The 18671-nt window shown below is 41.3% G+C and overlaps 1 protein-coding gene across 3 annotated transcripts in view; it reads left to right on the plus strand.

The window, feature by feature from the left end:
• The window catches only part of COIL (coilin), a 29448-nt gene that overhangs the window by 342 nt on the left and 10435 nt on the right, over positions 1-18671 (plus strand). The window lies entirely within an intron of this gene.

Consider the following 18671-nt stretch of genomic DNA (forward strand, 5'->3'; position numbering starts at 1 on the left):
TGGGCGGGGGCCAGACGAGCGGCTCTTCTGTGAACCAGGGGCTTCTGGCCGGTCTAGTCAGGCGTGGGGGACCGAACGTGGAAAAGCCCCGGCCTGCTGTCTGGGCAGGGCCCGCGTCTCTGCCTGCCTCGGTTTGCCGAGCGCTTGCTCAGCCAGGCGCCGTTGTTAGGTGCGCGCGGCGCGGGCCTGCCTCAGACTCGGCCTTGCTCTGGCGGCTTGCGGGCGAGCAGACACCAACAGGCGTGTCGTCTTCACCAGGTGCGGGTTCTCCAGCCTCGGAGCTCCTGCCATACCGCCTGGCGGGCCTAGTTCTCTGTCTCATTTGGCTTCAGTTAAATAGGTGTTTGGGACCTTTTGGGTTTGAATTGGGAAACCAAAGTTTTCAATATGTTTTTGGAAATTAAAAAAAAAGACACTGAAATGAGTGTCAAGGAGCAGTTGTGTCACTTGCTCACGTGTGGCTCATGTGTCTCAGTAAAATGGTAAGACAGTCGTTTTGTTGCAGGAAGGGTGACCCCATCCAGGGCCCGAAACTGGGCTCTTGTCTAACACTCAGAAATGAATTGTCTGAGGAGACTCATGTGCTGACAAAGCAAGAGATTTCATTGCGACAGGGCACCCGGGTGGAGAGCAGGAGGGTTAGGGAACCCAGGAGAACAGCTCTGTCTCACGGCCTACAGTCTCGGGTTTTATGGTGATGGGATTAGTTTCCAGGTGGTCCTTAGCCAATCATTCTGACTCAGCGTCCTTCCTGGTGGTGCAGCCTTGTTCAGCGAAGATGGATGCCAGAGAGAAGAATTCTGGGAGGTGGGCGAACAGGTGGTGTCTCCTTTTGACCTTTCTCAAACTCTTCTGGTTGGTGGAAGCTTATTAGTTCTGTGTTCCTTACCAGGACCTCCTGTTGTAAAACAACTGATGCAAATGGTTACTATGGTGCCTGGCCAGGGTGGGCAGTTTCAGTCAGTGTGCTTCCCCTAACAACTCCCCCTGAGAGACTTCATACTCAAGATACTTCTTGGGAATTGGGGCGGAGGTCTCTTTCTTCTGTAACTTCTTTCTGCTGTGCATGGGAGTAGGCCTGCCTAGCAGAGTGGAAGTCTCTCTCTACCTGATCTAAGTCAAGGTATAGTTTTTGCCTTGACTGAAACCAGCATTCACCCTTGTAATGATAGCACTTTAGTTTGAAACATTTGGCTTCTCTCAGAGATGAACTAGATGGGGGCCAAACAGACCTAATAGGATGGTCATCACTGGTCCCCAGAAACAAGAGGCAACATTTGGGGTGAGGGCTGCAGAGTTTGTGACTTTTTTTTTTTTTTTTTTTGATTGGTTGGTGGTGAAGCAAAGAACTGTGCTCCAGGAATCTTGTGTTTAGTCTGAAGTTACCATCCTCCACCTGGGTGGGGGTTCCAGTTCTGTAGAAGAACTCATAGACATTGTTATGCATATTTCTCTGTGTAGGAACCAGGATCCCGTCTCAAGGCTGTACCACCATTTAATTGTTTCTCCTCTGTTTCTGTATCCCCTCCCTTCCCTGATTAGCAATTGTTTGAATCCACCCTTTGGAACTCAGGGAAGGTCAAGGAGGCTGAATGAAACCTATATCCTACAGACAAGAAATGGAGAACATAGAACATATCTGTATTCCAGAGCCCCACAGAGTCCTGCTGTTTTAATTTAGGGAACTGGGCAACTATGACAATGATAACTTCCTGTCAAAATGGGGCATAGGACTGCCTCAACTTGGTGAATAGACACCGAATTGGAAGTATTCCTGAATTCCAAGTCCTAGATCTGAGCCTTGTATGATTAAAATCGCAATCCCTTGGTCTGCCGTTTTGTTGTAACAGACCCAATTAGAAGTAGCTGGAGGAGGGATAATTGGAATTTTAACAGACAAAATAAATCTCATTTCTTTTTGGAAAAATAGGTCTGAAACCCAGTCTGGACCTAGCACTTTGGGGAGACTTGTAGCCAGGTAGCCAGTTGCCTAGTTTTATAAAAAGTAAGGTTGCAGCTACTAGCTTCCAGCAGACATTGTTTTGAGAATGGTGGCATCCAAGGCTGACACGTTTTGGAAAACTCAAGTGTTTAGCAATACAAGGTCTAATTTGAAATTATACTCATAGTATCACCTAGTTATTTCCCAGGATGTCTAAAACATACTACTCTATTTTAATTGTAAAAATTCCCTTGATAGCCAAAGCAGACTTCACCATTAATGACATCAGTGTTTTTCTAGGGATGAGAAGATGCAAGAATTGGAACTCATAGAATCTTCTCTTGAGAAGATCTAACTATCTGAAGGCCTGTTCTGCCACTTTTTCCCAGAACACAGAGTGCCTAATAACTGATTTTCACCCTGAACTCCTTTCAGGGGTGTTGAAAGCCAGCAGTGGCTATGATTTAATCTTGCTAGATGTAGATGGCAAGTGTCAGTTTTCAGTTGGCAGAGCCCGTTTTTGCTCATAAACTTGACCGTGATTTTGAGGGGGGGCATTTCATGACCACTTTAATCCCATGGTGCTGAGAGTGTCCATTCTCAGGTTTGGCAAAGATTTTGTCGACAGGTCACTCAATGTGCTGTTACTGGACTGGGCCATAAAATAGAATCCAAAATTCTCTGGACCACCTGTCTTACTAGCCTCTTGGTCCAGGAAAATATTCCCTCTTGTTGCTTCTTCCCATATCTACAGTTACACTGTTACCATCATCGATCTCATATGGGACTATATATTATTATATGAGAGGCCTCAGACACACATTTGGCAGTGTAAGAAACAGCAATTTTGTAAAATAGGTGAAATACAAATAGCCAGCAGTATTAGTAAAGTCACAAGACTTAAGAGCTTCCATTAGATGTAGCCCAGTATATCTCAGGTCATCTGACTTAGTCTACTCTGTAGAATCTTTATCTTCCAGGGAAATTACATATTGGCACCACCATCTATAAGGCACATAGCCCAGTTTTCTAGTGTTACTAGACTGATTATCCTTAGTATTGTCATGCGAGTGTATGGTCCTCGGTTCTTTGTCTGGTCACAACAAAAATTTGGAGTGACGGACATTAAAACCCCCTCGGCGGGTCACAGCTTTCGGGTCTCGGACAGACCGTGTTATAGCTCTTAAATAAATCAATGTTACAGTTCAGTGTTACAACTCTATTTATTTAGGTAATAGCAGGAAAATCCATCTTCGAGGTGTGAGGGCACGTCGATCCAAAGATGCGAATAGAAGAGTGCCCCATCGCGCGGGGGAGAGAGAGAGAACGTACGCATGCGTGGGAAAGAGAGAGAGAAAGAGAAAACCCTTTGGCTTCTCTTTTTATATGTTTTTTTCTTCCCCCTGGGCCTGTCCTATACAAATTGGGCTTAGGCAGGAGCGCTGTTCTACCTGAAGTCCTCACTCCGGTCCTCGGACCTTCCTTTGACCTTGCTCTGCTCTATTTTCCCGGGCTTTTCCCTTCCTTGTCTTTTAGCCACCGCTATTTTGGACTCCTTTTCCCTATTCTAACTACCTAACAGTATGATTTAATTGTTTCCAACACAGGGGAGACTTTAAACCTGAATTACCATAGCCTGGTGTTATCTATATAAATCCATCCCATAATTGTGGGAGATTTTTTCCTCCTTTGTTGAAACTTTGCTTGTTGCTCTGATTGAGCTTGGGTAATAGAAGAAAGCTCAAATTTATGGCCAGAGTCAGAGCAGGCATTATTAATTGGCCCAGTGAGGGGATCCCATCTAGTAATATCAATAGTGACCTGAATATGATCATAATTTTTTAAAGTAAAGTTTCTCAGGGCCAACCAGTTAGAGTCTTGTAGGAGAGAAATTTACCAAGGTAACCCAGAACTAGACACAGGTAATTGGCCACAAAGCCAACAATTGATTGATTTCTAAAACTAGCATAGGATCAGGCCTATGATAGAAAAGCATTTGATTTATATACAAAGGTCTAAGAAGTCAAGAAAACATTATAAATGATCATATGAATCAGGTCCAGCATCTTGGGCAAGCTGTCTACCTCTGATATCATTGTCTTCTCATCCTGGTGTAGTGTAGTTTCTCCTCTGTTTGAGCTTCATTTTAAGGTGAGATCAGGTCAGCTGTCTTCCCTATAGACCAATCCAGTGTAGAGGCCTTTGGAAGTGGTAATTAATCTAAGAGTTAATTACCCTTCAGTTTCATTGGGCATGAGCTAGTTAAGAGTACCTGATAAAGTCCTTCCATCCAGGTTGGAGACAGTCCCTTAAATTATGTCTTTTTCCAGTCCTGGTTGCAGGTCATGAGGCATCTGATCTTCATCCAAAGATAGATTACTGAGATAAGCTTCAGAAACAAACTTAGGGTGTTCTTTAAGAATTCAATTAAATTTTACATTAATACCACATAACAGTAAAGAACTATCCAAGAAATGAGTCTTACTACATGCAGACCTCCATTAACAAACTGGGATTTAACATTTATTGAAACATCTTTTTCTCCCTAAAATTACCCTCGTTTTTATCAAATATAACCAAATTAAGACTAGTTTGTTTGCAAAATGGATCTGTTCCCACTAATTTTAGTCTGATGATCTATATAACCATAATTGATCATAGACTTTATATTTTGCTGAAACATTTATAGAGTCTCAGACTGAACTTTTAAAATAAAGCAGGGCTGGGAAACTTACAACAAAGGCTTATCCCAGATTTTGTCTAACAAATCTAGGTGAATTTTTGCCTTTTTAAGGTCTGATTGTGAGATAACCTTCCTAACTCATTTGATAAACTTGCTGTAAACCTAAGAGTTTCCAATTTCTGGAGGAATCAGATAGAAAATATAATTGTTTTGTTTATAACGTATAATTTTACCAGAGTATTGTCATAATTAATTTGAGAGGAAAGTTTTCCCTACTCCCAGAAAACATAAGATTCAAACCTGTAATTTTTCAGATAGAAACTATAAAAATTATAAGCATATTTGCTCGCTCATTCAGTCCTTTTGTTAACTTTTGTAAAGTCATCAGGTTTTCCATTAGAATACCAGGACATTTCAAAATGTTAAGAACTCCATGTAATTTCTAGGATATCTGTATTAGTAATTTTACCATACATTATAACATGAGTGGATTTATTACTCATTTGATAATCTTTTTCATGTAATTTAACCAAGCAAATAAACACAGTTTAATATCTCTTCTTGGGATGTTTCAGGGGCCCTCAGAAGCACCCCAAAGTTAGCTAGAGGTCAAAAGGACTTCAAAAGAATTTGATTTAGGAAGTTTTGTTGAAAGATCAATTAAAAAGGTTTAGAACATTTGGTCCGGAGAAGGCAATGGCACCCCTCTCCAGTACTCTTGCCTGGAAAATCCCATGGACGGAGGAGCCTGGTAGGCTCAGTCCATGGGGTCGCTAAGAGTCGGACATGACTGAGCGACTTCACTTTCACTTTTCACTTTCATGCATTGGAGAAGGAAATGGCAACCCACTCCAGTGTTCTTGCCTGGAGAATCCCAGGGATGGGGGAGCCTTGTGCGCTGCCGTCTATGGGGTCGCACGGAGCTGGACACGACTGAAGCGACTTAGCATCAGCATCAGCAGCAGCAGCAGAACATTTGGTCAGATTTAGTCATTGTTGATGGGTGTATCATTTAGCTTCTTGATAGGTCACAATGGGCATAAATACCAAGGCTTAGGGTCTAGTGAAAGTCAGCTCTGCCATCTTGGACCTAGTTGGCTCTAACCAGTTTTCTTATGCTGTGTCATTCCTATCATTCCTAACAAAATCCATTTATCTAACTAACTGTAATCCAATTTTAGAAAATCCTGATCATGCATAACTCTTTTTAGTAATTTTTCATACCTTTTTTCTTTTTCTTTTTTCTTTTTTTTTTTTTTTTTACTGAAAACACACTTCCTACTTTCCTTTAGCAACCAAGAACGTTTATATTAGCATCTTATAGATTGGTGAGCATAAATACCAGTGATAATTTCTAAAACCCTTGCTTTCTTAGAACATTTTAGAATGGCACCAAACATTCATTTATAGTCCCAAATCTCTTTGTTTCTCTGTAAAAAGAAATTAGTGTTTAGTAGTAAATGTTTCAAAATCTTATTTTATTTGGAAATGATCTAACTATTCAATAGACTTCCAACACTTTGTTTAGCACAACCCTTAGAAATTCAAGTTATGCCCATCTGGAGAGACTATTTTAGGCAGATATTTCTAAAGATAATTATTCGTAAAGAGCTTATCTAAAAGTTCATATCTCATTTACTTTTTTTTTTTTAGAAGTTTCTTCACTCGAGGTAGTGTCCTTGTTGACAAACTTGTAACAGATATGATAATATTTAACTTATATTAAACCTAGGTACAATGAAAATGTTCTAGTTAATATTAATTACTCTAAGACATGTCTATATTAGATAGGTCAACAAACAAACATTAATATCAGGTATTTAATACTGAATGTTTACCAGTTCACATGAATCTGGAATTTATTGTTTAATTTAGAATTATCTGATTTGTAAGCGCTTACCTTTCTTTAAATTAGAGATGCCAAGGGAACATTTCATGCAAAAATGGGTTCGATAAAGGACAGAAATGGTATGGACCTAACAGAACCAGAAGATATTAAGAAGAGGTGCCAAGAATACCCAGAAGAACTGTACAAAAAGGATCTTCACGACCCAGATAAACACAATGATGTGATCACTCACCTAGAGCCTGACATCCTGGAATGTGAAGTCAAGTAGGCCTTAGAAAGCATCACTACGAACAAAGCTAGTGGAGATGATGGAATTCCAGTTGAGCTATTTCACATCCTAAAAGATAATACTATGAAAGTGCTGCACTCAATATGCCAGCAAATTTGGAAAACTCAGCAGTGGCCACAGGACTGGAAAAGGTCAGTTTTCATTTCAGTCCCAAAGAATGCTCAAACTACTGCACAATTGCACTCATCTCACACACTAGTAAAGTAAGGCTCAAAATTCTCAAAGCCAGGCTTCAGCAATACATGAACCGTGAACTTCCAGATGTTCAAGCTGGTTTTAGAAAAGGCTGAGGAACCAGAGATCAAATTGCCAACATCTGCTGGATCATCGAAAAAGCAAGAGAGTTCCAGAAAAGCATCTACTTCTGCTTTATTGACTATGCCAAAGCCTTTGACTGTGTGGATCACAATAAACTGTGGAAAATTCTGAAAGAGATGGGCATACCAGACCACCTGACGTGCCTCTTGAGAAACCTGTATGCAGGTTAGAAAGCAACAATTAGAACTGGACATGGAACAACAGACTGGTTTCAAATAGGGAAAGGAGTACATCAAGGCTGTATATTGTCACCCTGCTTATTTAACTTATATGCAGAGTACATCATGAGAAACGCTGGACTGGAGGAAGCCAAAGCTGGAATCAAGATTGCCAGGAGAAATATCAATAACCTCAGGTATGCAGATGACACCACCCTTATGGCAGAAAGTGAAGAAGAACTAAAGAGCCTCTTGATGAAAGTGAAAGAGGAGAGTGAAAAAGTTGGCTTAAAGCTCAACATTCAGAAAACTAAGATCATGGCATCCAGTCCCATCACTTCATGGCAAATAGATGAGGAAACAGTGGCTGACTTTATTTTTCTGGGCTCCAAAATCACTGCAGATGGTGATTGCAGCCATGAAATTAAAAGACGTTTACTCCTTAGAAGGAAAGTTATGACTAACCTAGACAGCATATTAGAAAGCAGAGACATTACTTTGTCAACAAAGGTCCGCCTAGTCAAGGCTATGATTTTTCCAGTGGTCATGTATGGATGTGAGAGTAGGACTGTGAAGAAAGCTGAGTGCTGAAGAACTGATGCTTTTGAACTGTGGTGTTGGAGAAGACTCTTGAGAGTCCCTTGGACTGCAAGGAGATCGGTCCTGGGTGTTCATTGGAAGGACTGATGCTGAAGCTGAAACTCCAATACTTTGGACACCTCATGTGAAGAGCTAACTCATTCAAAAAGGCTGATGCTGGGAAGGATTGAGGGCAGGAGGAGAAGGGGACGACAGAGGATGAGATGGCTGGATGGCATCACTGACTCAATGGACATGAGTTTGAGTAAACTCTGGGAGTTGGTGATGGACAGGGAGGCCTGGCGTGCTACGATTCATGGGGTTGCAAGGAGTCGGACATGACTGAGTGACTGAACTGAACTGAACGTTTCTTTAAGCCAATTAAATAGAGCTCATTTACAAATTAACCTCAAAGACATACCAAGACATATTTAGACAGACACAGTGCAAGATCTAGCTTCTTTTCTAAGTTTAGTCATGAATTAGATAATACAATGTAAAATTTACTAGTTTATAAAAAACAGTTGGAATAAATAAAATTTTTAAAGGGTTTTCCCCATTTTTTCCTCAATCTCAGGAGTTAGAGATGGTCTAGATAAGTGTTCCTGAGAGCCCTAGTCTCAAGGCACAGGGAAAGAAAATCAAGTTCTAACAAAATGGCAGCAGGTCTAAATCAAATGGTGGCCGGACAAAGCAACATGGCCGTCAAAAATCACAACACAGAACACAGAGTTAAAACACACATATATAAACCTGGCAGTCCTCATCAGACACTCCCTTAAATACAAGAATACAGTCTCTCAGAAAACCTCCTATAGAGACACAGAACTTCAGATCGAAGTACTAACAGAGTAAAGGAAAATATATCAGGTCTTCAAAGATTTCAAAGGGAGGAAAGAAAGCCAGGTTAAAAGAAGAAGGGGGAGGAGGCGGGAGAAGGGGACAAAAGGGGTGGCCTTACAGATGTCTCCTGCCACCTGCAGATACCCAGGCGTTACGGGACTTTACCCTGTACCTCCAGAGAAGGGAGGACTGGGACTCGGCCCTACCAGAAATCAGACCAGACCAGAGCCAGAATTTGAGTTCTCTGCCAAGAGGAGGTGATCAGTCTCCAATCCTCAGCTCAATCTGAGGCCCTTCGACCAGATTCCTGCGTCCAGTACCAGGGGACTAGAAAAATAGGGAAGGATAGGAAGGGTTAAGGAGAGGAAAGAGAGAGGGAAGGGGAGAGAGGTCAGTAAAGTCTCTTTTTCCTTACTGGTTGGGGCACACTGGCCAGTTGTCTGCATCAGGAGGAGACCAGGGACAAAAGGGTCCCAGTTGCGGCTACTGGGTCTGGTCCATTGGCAGGCAAGCTGGCCCCTGAGTACCCCGAGTGGTCAGGATATCAGTCTCAGCGAAGAAGAGTCCCACCAGAGTCGCTATTTGTTGCAGGAAGGGGGACCTCTTCCAGGGCCTGAAAGTGGGTTTGTCTAACACTAGGAAATGAATTGTCTGAGGAGACACATGTGCTGACAAAGCAAGAGATTTTATTGGGAAAGGGCACCCGGGTGGAGAGCAGGAGGGTAAGGGAACCCAGGAGAACAGCTCTGTCTCATGGCCTGCAGTCTTGGGTTTTTATGGTGATGGGATTAGTTTCCAGGTGGTCCTTAGCCAATCATTCTGACTCAGCGTCCTTCCTGGTGGTGTAGCCTTGTTCAGCCAAGATGGATGCCAGAGAGAAGGATTCTGGGAAGTGGGCGAACAGGTGGTGTCTCCTTTTGACCTTTCCCGAACTCTTCCGGTTGGTGGTGGCTTATTAGTTCCATGTTCCTTATCAGGACCTCCTGTCATAAAACAACTCATGCAAATGGTTACTATGGTGCCTGGCCAGGGTGGGCGGTTTCAATCAGTGTGCTTCCCCTAACAGTTTCAGTTCAGATTCATATCTTGGAATGATTTATTTAGGGCCTCCTTTTTTTAATGGTAGATTTATTTATTTTAAATTGAAGGATGATTGTTTTACAATATTGTGTTGGTTTCTGCCAAACATCAACATGAATCAACAATAGGTATACCTGTGTCCCCTCCTTCTTGAACCTCCCTCCCACCTCTCTCTCCCATCTCACCCCCTAGGTTGTTACAGAGCCCCTGTTTGAGTTCCCTGTCATACAGCAACCCCCCACTGGCTGGCTGTTCTACATATGGTGGTGTGTATGTTTCCATGTTACTCTCTCCTTACCTCCCGTCCTCTCCTCCTTCCCCCACCCCACGTGTCCGTACATCTGTTCTCTATGTCTGTGTCTCCATTGCTGCCCTGCAAATAGGTTCATCAGTACCATCTTTCTAGATTCCATATATTTGCGTTAATATATATTTGTTTTTCTCTTTCTGACTTACTTCACTCTGTATAATAGGCTCTAGTTCATCCACCTCTTTAGAACTGACTCAAAGGTGTTCCTCTCTATGGCTGAGTAATATTCCATTTTGTGTATGTAGGTGAACATCTAGCTTGCTTCCATGTCCTAGCTGTTGTAAATAGTGCTACAATGAATATCGGGATACATGTGTCTTTTTCAGTTTTGGTTTCCTCGGTGTATGCCTAGTGATGGGATTGCTGGGTCATATGGTGGTTTTATTCCTAGTTTTTTTAAGGAATCTTCTTACCATCTTCCATAGTGGCTGTATCAGTTTATATTCCCACCAACAGTTAAAGAGTTTTCTCTTTTCTCCACACCCTCTCTAGCACTTATTGTTTGTAGATTTTTTGATGATGGCCATTCTGACCATTGTGAGGTGATATCTCATTATAGTTTTGATTTGCATTTCTCTAACAATGAGCTATGTTGAGCGTCTTTTCATGTGTTTATTAGCCATCTGTGTGACTTCTTTGGAGAGATGTCTGTTCAGGTCTTTTGCCCACTTTTTAATTGGGTTGTTTGTTTTTCTGGTATTGAGTTGTATGAGCTGCTTGTATATTTTAGAAATTAATCCTTTGTTGTTTCATTTGCTATTATTTTCTCCCATTCTGAACATTGATTTTTCACCTTGTTTATAGTTTCCTTTGCTGTGCAAAACCTTTTAAGTTTAATTAGGCCCCATTTGTTTATTTTTGTTTTTCTTTCCATTACTTCAGGAGGTGGATCATGTAGGATCTTGCTGTGATAAATGTCATCGAGTATTCTGCCTGTGTTTTCCTCTAAGAGTTTTATAGTTTCTGGTCTTACGTTTAGGTCTTTAATCCATTTTGAGTTTATCTTTGTGTATGGTGTTTTAGGAAGTGTCGTAATTTCATTCTTTTACATGTAGCTGTCAAGTTTCCCAGCAGCACTTATGAAAAGACTATTTGTGCCCCATTGTGTATTCTTGCCTCCTTTGTCAAAAATTAGATACCCATATGTGCATGGATTTGTCTCTGTCTTGTTCCATTGGTCTGTATTTCTGTTTTTATGCCAATACCATACTGTCTTGATGACTGTAGACTTGTAGTATAGTCTGAAGTCAGGAAGGTTGATTCCTCCAACTCCATTCTTCTTTCTCAAGATTGTTTGGTTGTTTGGGATCGTTTGTGTTTCCATATGAATTGTGAGATTTTTTTGTTCTAGTTCTGTGAAAAATGCCATTGGTAATTTAATAAGGATCACATTAAATCTGTAGATTGCATTTGGTAATATAGTCATTTTCACAATGTTGATTCTTCCAATCTAGGGACATGGAATGCCTCTCCATCTGTTTATGTCATCTTTGATCTCTTTCATCAGTGTCTTACAGTTTTCTGTATACAGTTCTTTTGTCTCCTTAGGTAGGTATATTCCTAGGTATTTCATTATTTTTTTTTGCAGTAGTAAATGGAATTGATTCCTTAATTTCTCTTTCTGATTTTTCATTGTTAGTATATAGGAATGCAAGTGATTTCTGTGTATTGATTTTGTATGTACAAAATCTAAGGCTTCATTTTGAAAGCTTCATTTATAGTGGAAAAAAATTAGTGTTGTGAACCAGGCTACTTTCTTCTGCTTGCCCTTTGCTGAATGTTGAATGTTTTCCCAGAGTATGTCAGATTCATACGATTTTTTCATAGCATCAGGGAATTTAATTTGGAACAATTGTATCTTTGAGTGCATGTATGTATCTTTTTTTCTTATAAAAGCAGAAACACTATGATTTACTAATATTGTTAGCTATTTCCAATGACAATTTGAAATAGTCCAGGTTTCAAAAAAAGTTGTTTTTCTTTTTTATTCATTCCATTCTCTCTGCAGTTCAGGGACAATTTATTATAAATATTGCATCCTCTCCTGTTATGTTTACTTTCTGATCTCTCTTCTGCTTCATGAATTAATAACTTGCTGATAGCTAATTGCAGTTATACTTCATTTAATGAATCATCTGAAAATTAGACTCTTTATAATGAAGTTAGCAATGTCAAGCAAACTATGAAAGCTGTTATAGGAAATAAATACAGCACCAATGGCAGGCAGAATTCTTCCTCAACACCAAAATGCACAGTTGCATATGTCAAGAAATATCTCTGCAGCTGGCTTCAGTGGTAAATGGGGCAGACCTTAGGAAAAAGTTGAATTTGGAAAAGTCCTGTATGTTTTTGTGGTTTCATGTCCCCAGTCATTTGCTTGTCTTCCTCTGACAGACTCACTTTTCTTCAGAGCTACAGAAGAAAGTCTCTTTTCTCAAAGGTACCTAGTATTTTTGGAGTAGAGCAAAATAATTTTGTGTTTCTGTATATTATATTCTTGTGTCATGTGGACTGGGTAATTATACCACATGTTGCTGCTAAGTGCAGAAGATGGTTGAGAAAGGAGAGATCATTATGGAACACAAATGATCAGGGAATTCAGCAGTAACCTGAAGGGTAGGTAGGGAAATGTTGGATGGCCCTGTATAGTTGTGGAGACAGAAGCAATACTAACTTGGTGAATAGATGAGTTTGACCAGCAGAAGGGCTTTGTTGGGATTTCCAGGAGTGCACAGAGAATTCTCATGAGGGAACGTGGAGTCTGGTTGTGGGAATCCTGAGAAATAACCCCAGAGGCTCAAGAGCATCACCACACTTGTCTGCCACGGTCACTTCCTCACAGCCCCTTCTTTTGAACCCCCAGAATCTGACTTCCTCTGCCCCCAGGCTGCTGACAGTGACCTCCTGAAGTTGGTCTCTATCTCCCCTGGGAAGAGGATGTACTGCCATTTGCCTGCAGCCCCCTTAGTCTGTGAGGGTCACTCTAATGAAATACCACAGGCTTAAGCAACCGAAAGTTCTCTCACAATTCTTGAACCTGAAAATCTAAGATTAAGATGTTGGCAAGTTTAGGTTTTTACTGAGGCCTCTGTCCTTGGCTCGTGGGTATCTCTGTTACTGTGTCTTCACATGGCCTTTTCTCTGTTGTCACAAAAAGGCACATGACCTGATGTCTCTTTGTGTGTCCAGATTTTCTCTCTCATAAGGACACCAGTCACAGTGGACTAGGGCCCACTCTAACAGCCTTATCTTAATTTTATTACCTCTTCAAAGGCTGTGTATCTAAATACAGTCATATTAGAGTACTCTGGGTTAGGGCTTCACAGAAGAATTTTAAGGGGACGCAATTTAGCCTATAACTCTCCCTGAAGAGAGCTTCACAGGGGCCTGGCCACGGTCCCTGGCTTGGAGAGCGACCAGGTGAGGTGAGATCTCTCTGTTGAAGAGTCATTCTGTGAGAAAACAAAAGTGTCTTCTCTCCTCGGTCGCTCTTGGACCCTGTGACATGTGATGCTTATTATTAAATACAGAACATTAGAGGCGAGTTCTCATTTCATGTTGCTGTGATCAGTAGCTCCTTGGATGGCCATCCAAGCCCCTCTGACATGTCTGTGAGGCTGGCAGTAAGAGTGAAGAAGAGAAGACAGTGTTTGAGCCAGGCTGAGAGCAGTTTGGTTCCCTGAAATCTCAGATGCCAGAGAAGGCCCTTGCCATTAAGGCTGCTGCTCCTTGTGCAGCTCTGGGTCTCTCGAAGCTAAATCTCATTTTGTGGCATGCTGATGGTTCGAGGAATGTAGAATGCCGGGCGCTCTTCTCTGTCATATTGAGGAGCGTGCTTGTCTAATGCCCTTGGGTTTTCATACTGCTATGAAAGTATTTCATACATATTTCATACATACTGCTATGGTGAATATTCTTCTGTATCTTTGTGTACTTGAGCAATGACTCTGTAAGATTATTCCTAGAAGGGGTACTACTTGGTCAAATGTTAAAATTTGATAAGTACTGTCAGGTTGGCCTCCAGAAAAGTTGTACAGGTCTGTATTTATGCCAAGAATATGTGGGTTACCTTTGTTCAATATTGTGTGAAAGGTAAGAGAGTGATAGAGAGCAGAGTGATTAAGAGACCAGGGTCTGGATTCAGAGCTCTGGATTCGAATTTTGGCTCTGCGACTCATTAACTGTGTGCCCTTGTTCAGATAACTTACTTCTCTGTAGGTGGTGATGCAGGAGACAGATGGGACCCCAAGAGATTGCAGATTCCTGTTTACACCCACTTTTTTGAATTTCGCCTCCATTTGATGGGACAAGTTCATTAAAAACCCACCAACTCCTGTCCTCAGAGGACTAATAACATTCATTGTATTAATAAAAATTAGAGCTAACATTTAGATAGCCCTTGCTTTTAGCCCAGCACTGCTCTAAACATATATAGTAGCTCATTTGAGTGCTATAGTTATTACCCTCATTTTCACAGATGAGAAAAGTTGAAGTAATGATATTTTAAACTTTTAACCAAAGGCAGAAGAAGATTTGAATTCAGTCACTTTGGCCTTGGCAGGCAATGGCTACTGGGAGTGGGGAGGTGTCAGGCAGTACAAATGGTCAAGTCTTTATTTATATATGATAGAATCCTCAAAGTGAACTTGGAGATTTAAAGGGAATACTTTACATTTTAATACGTTTTGCCCAGTTTGCCCTGCAAAGAGTTTGAGTGAACAGGGAGTCTGTCTTAAAAATTTCTTGGAATCAAAGACAGGTAACTATCCAGGTAGTCTGCTTTCACTGCTGATTATACAGGTAGTTCACTTTTCTTTGTAAAAGGACAGCTTCATTCACTTTTGTTTGTAAGCGGACAGTTACATTCGTTGTCTGTGAGCAAAGTGGAGAAATGAAGAGCATTGCCAAGAAAAGTGTCCACCCTGAAAAGAAGGGTAGCTGGGCTAGTGGGCCGTTTCTTGTTCCCCGGCTGGCATTTAGTTTCTCAATCTTAGTGTATTCCAAACTGAAATTATCTTCAGTAGCAGCAGATAGCAAGGCTGCAGCAATCACAGGTCAAGTACCCACAGATCCTTGGTCTTGAGAATAGGTGAGGTGATGCTCAAGCTGCTCTTGAAGGCTCCTCTGAAAACCAGGGGTCCTGCCTGCAGTGGATGCAGCATGTGTGGTGTTCCAGTGAATTAATGAGCCACAGTGACTGAACATCTTACATCTATTTTCTTTTTACTTATTATTTATTTTAATTGGAGGATAGTTACAGTATTATGACGGTTTTTGCCATACATCAGTTTGAATCGGCCATAGGTATACACGTGTCCCATACACGTGTTCCCCCTCCACCTTGAACCCCCCCCACCTCCCTCCCCACCCTATCTCTCTGGGTTGTCCCAGAGCACTGGCTTTGCGTGCCCTGCTTCATGCATCGAACTTGCACTGGTCGTCTGTTTTACATACGGTAATGTACATGTTTCAATGCTATTCTCTCAAATATCCCACCCTCTCCTTCTCCCACCGAGTCCAAAAGTCTGTTCTTTACGTCTGTCTCCTTTGCTGCCCTGCATGTAGAATCGTTGGTACCATCTTCCTAAATTCCACATATATGCATTAATATACAGTATTTGTCTTTCTCTTTCTGATTTACTTCACTCTGTATAATAGGCTCCAGTTTCATCCATCTCATTAGAACTGACTCAAATGTGTTCCTGTTTATAGCTGAGTAATACTCCACTGTGATATGTATGACAACTTCCTTATCCGTTCATCTCCAGTGGACATCTAGGTTGCCTCCGTGTCCTGGCTATTGTAAACAGTGCTGCAGTGAACATTGGGATACACATGTCTCTTTCAATTCTGGTTTCCTTGGGTTGTATCCTCAGCAGTGGGATTACTGGGTTGCATGGCAGTTGTATTCCCAGTTTTTTTTTTTTTTAAGGAATCTCCACACTGTTCTCCATAGTGGCTGTACCAGTTTGCATTCCCACCAATGATGTAAGAGGGTTCCCTTTTCTCCACACCCTCTCCAGCATTTAACGTTTGTAGACTATTTGATGATGGCCATTCTGATCGGTCTGAGATGATACCTCATTATGGTTTTGATTTGCATTTCTCTAATAATGAACGATGTTGAGCTTCTTTTCATGTGTTTGTTAGCCGTCCGTGTGTCTCCTTTGAGAAATGTCTGTTTAGGTCTTTTGCCCGCTTTTTGATTGGGTTGTTTGTTTTTCTGGTATTGCGCTGCATGAACTGTGTGTATATTTTGGAGATTAATTCTTTGTCAGTTGTTTCGTTTGCTGTTATTTTCTCCCACTCTGAGGTCTGTCTTTTCACCTTGCTTATAGTTTCCTTCGTTGTGCAAAAACTTTTAAGTTCAATTGGGTCCCATGTATTTACTTTTGTTTTTTTTCCATTATTCCAGGAGGTGGATCATAGAGGGTCTTGCTGTAATTTATGTCGTAGTGTGTTCTGCCTGTGTTTTCCTGTAAGAGTTCTATAGTTTTTTGGTCTTACATTTAGATCCTTAAACCATTTTGAGTTTATTTTTGTGTATGGTGTTAGAAAGTGTTCTTGTTTCATTCTTTTACATGTAGTTGACCACTTTTCCCAGCACCACTTGTTGAAGGGATTGTCTTTTCTCCATGATATTTTTTTGCCTCCTTTGTCAAAGATAAGGTGTCCATAGGTGCGTGGATTTCCTGCATCTATTTTCAAAGTGTGATGAAAAGTTTGGTACTAATCATCTTCTCAGAATTGAAACCTGAATCATTGCATTGCTACAAGTGAAAAGAAATTGATCAAAGATGTTGTGGAAAGTTCCATATCCTGCAAGTTCCTCAGTAGTTCTTAGATTCACGGTGTGCCAGACTAGCCTTTGCCAGTTTAAGGGTTACTTCCTTGCTGCTAGGTGCAGATGTCCATGACTGAGAACAGCGCGTAATGAGTTTTTATTATGTAAGCCCCTGCTATTTCAGAGTTTTATTTCTCTCTGTGTCCTCCTTCTGGTATCAGTAGCTTTTATTTTATCTTTATGTGTCCGTATATTTGTGTATTCTAAAGAATAACTGAAGAGTTTTTTCAACTATCACATTGAGATAAATCCTTAGGATTAATGTACCTTCAAAAATTTAAAGAATGCTTATAATCTATTTTATTACTCACTGGTTGTACTTTATTTTTAAATATGATTGTCTGCATTGTTCCCTGGTCACTAAAAGTACTTGATGAAAGGTACAGCTGGATGTAAATATATTGAAAGAATAATGTTTGTTTTTCGCGGGCATTTTTAAGCACCCACTGTGTGCTTGACACACAGTGTCAAGCACTGTGTGCTCACTCAGGTTTCTGTCACTCTGGCTGTGCATATTAGAGTCAACTGTTGCCAGTTCATGGAGGAACAGAATTCCTTTACCACAGTAAAATACTTTTGGATGAGTTGTGTATTAGAGTTCTCCAGAGAAACAGGAACAATACGAGATGACACAGACATGGCTATAGCTGCAGATGTAGAACTGAGGTTTTCAGTAAAGACTTGGCTCATGAGATTATGGAGACTGAGAAGTCCCAAAATCTGCAGTTGGCAACCTGGAGACCTGGGAAAGCTGATGATAAACTTCCAGCCCAAGTGCAAAGGCCTGAGAACCAGGAGAACTGATGGTATATTTCTGTCTGATTCCTAGTCTAAATGAGGAGAAGTTCTTCTGATGTCCCAGCTCAAAGATAGGCAGGGGGTGGGAATTCCCTCTTGATCAGCCTTTTATTCTCAGTCCCATTCATATTGGGACCATCTGCTCACAAAGGTGGGCTTCCCAGTGGCACTAGTGGTGAAGAATCTGCCTCCCAATGCAGGAGACTAAGAGATGGGAGTTTGATCCCTGGGTTAGGAAGATCCCCTGAAGGAGGGCACAGCAACCCATTCCAGGATTCTTGCTTGGAGAATCCCATGGACACAGCATCCTGGTGGGCTACAGTCCATAGGGTCACGAAGAGTTGGACACGACTGAATCGACTTAGCACACACGCATGCTCACAAAGGCAGTCAGTCTATTTAGTGTACAAATTCAGATGTTAATCTCATTCTGAAACACCCCCACAGACACACCCAGAACAATGTTTAACCAAATATCTGGGTACCCCAGGGCCTAGTCAGATTGAAAGTGAAAGTGAAAGTCACTCAGTCATGTCTGACTGCAACCCCATGGATATATATAGTTCATGTAATTCTCTAGGCCAGAATACTGGAGTGGGTAGCCGGTCCCTTCTCCAGCGGATCTTTCCAACCTGGGGATTGAACCCAGGTCTCCCACATCGCAGGTGGATTCTTTACCAGCTGAGCCAAGGGGGAACCCCAGGAATACTGGAGTGGGTAGCCTGTCCCTTCTCTAGGGTATCTTCCTGACCCAGGAATTGAACTGGGGTCTCCTGCATTGCAGGCGAATTCTTTACCAACTGAGCTATCAGGGAAGCCAGGTTGAGCATGAAATTAATAATCACCAAATGTTACAGAATTTTATAATGGCTGTCAGTACAGTTTAAAACATGTTCAGTGTTTTCCTAAATTCAAACAAAATAAAAATGAAATCTGATTTTTAAAAAATAGCTTACAAAACAAAATGGGTAATCAGCA

Source organism: Muntiacus reevesi, chromosome 18 (genome assembly GCF_963930625.1).
Source record: "Muntiacus reevesi chromosome 18, mMunRee1.1, whole genome shotgun sequence".
Taxonomy (NCBI): domain Eukaryota; kingdom Metazoa; phylum Chordata; class Mammalia; order Artiodactyla; family Cervidae; genus Muntiacus; species Muntiacus reevesi.